The 1395-nt window shown below is 48.4% G+C and overlaps 1 long non-coding RNA gene across 1 annotated transcript in view; it reads right to left on the minus strand.

Moving 5' to 3' along the window:
• Nucleotides 1-704: 704 nt before the first annotated feature.
• The window catches only part of LOC107182119, a 4759-nt gene continuing 4068 nt past the window's right edge, over nt 705-1395 (minus strand). The window contains exon 3 of the long non-coding RNA XR_001512843.1: nt 705-715. This is a non-coding gene — a long non-coding RNA (uncharacterized LOC107182119). The remainder of the gene's footprint in view (nt 716-1395) is intronic.

Below are 1395 nucleotides of genomic sequence, written 5' to 3' on the forward strand. Positions count from 1 at the left end.
CTCGCAAGTCTCTGGGTTAGTTTTGTTAGCCCACAGCCGGCGTGGCACTGCCTTTGCCATCTAGAAAGATGGCAGCTAACGCCTCCCACGCGCCACCCTGAGTTCATCTTCATCTGCCAGCCCAGGGTCTGGTTTGGAGAAGTTGAAAAATTCAATACAAAACCAGGACAGCGCAGGGGAAAGAGCGACAAAGGACGAGCTCTAAGGCCCTGCTTGTCAGGGGGCACCTGACGGGCGTTCATTCATTCACACACTCCCACTAACTCACTAATTCACTCACACGCATCCACTCACCCAGGGGCACTTGCTGACAACCTCTCATCCAGGTAAGCAGCCTATACATGTACACCTCTCGCCACCGACAACGTCCCTCCGTTCTGAAACAAGACGGTGTCCTTTTATTTAAACATCATTATTATTGCTACTCTGGAAATACAAGCTGAGCATTCACAGCCCAAAGCCATGCCCAGGAGCACTACCACCGACTGCTCTCAACCCTACAGACATCATTGCATCCTTCTGTCCTTCCTCCCTGAGACAGTAGAATAAGCTTTCTTTCTTCATCTAAGGCCCCCCTACCCCCTGTTTTCTGGACGCCTCCCTTGACCCCACTGCCTTCTGAAGAGCCGGCTCAGTGGACTACCCCCCAGCAGGCGGCAATGATGACACAACTGCTATTTGACGCCGAGCCCATTGGAGACAAGGGGCTTGCTTGCTTTATTCATATTTATAACTTCAGCACTTAAGACACCCTGGCCCAAAATGTCCAGTCAATCGGCACTTGCAGGGCAAATGGACTTAGCAACGCTCACAAGTTCCATCCCACCCAAGCTGCTACCACGGCTGTTACCTCATCACATATGACATATCTATGTATATAAAAGCCTACGCCACCTTACAAAGGAACGACCAGAATGACCAGAACAACTGGTTGCTATGACATGCACTGACCACCAGGGGGCATATACTCAAGCAGGAGTTGCCCCCTGGTGGTTTCATGCACTAGGTCTCTAGTATTGTTTATAAAAGAAATGGAATGTACACAGCGTCCGAGTGATAAGCATATAATTGTCTCCACACACTTTCACTTTCTTCTCTCCCGTAATGTAATCACTACATAGTTTGTAAGCTGTAGCACATCTGTCTCGTGTTGTACAGGTGACATGGTCTGTACCCACCACATCTGAGCAGCAGTAATGCCATTTTCCTGCTATCTTCCATCAGTCAATTTAGCTGGGTAACAAAATTGCTATTGCTCCGAGTGAAGCAGAAGAAAGCTCTACATAACACAACACTACTTAGATATACCCTGACATATACGTCATCTAACAGCTTTTTCCTCTGCTGCACTTCGCAACGTAAGAGAGGAATGCCTTTTAAAGCAGCAACATCAGC

This window comes from Myotis davidii, unplaced genomic scaffold (assembly GCF_000327345.1).
Source record: "Myotis davidii unplaced genomic scaffold, ASM32734v1 scaffold1494, whole genome shotgun sequence".
Lineage (NCBI taxonomy): Eukaryota > Metazoa > Chordata > Mammalia > Chiroptera > Vespertilionidae > Myotis > Myotis davidii.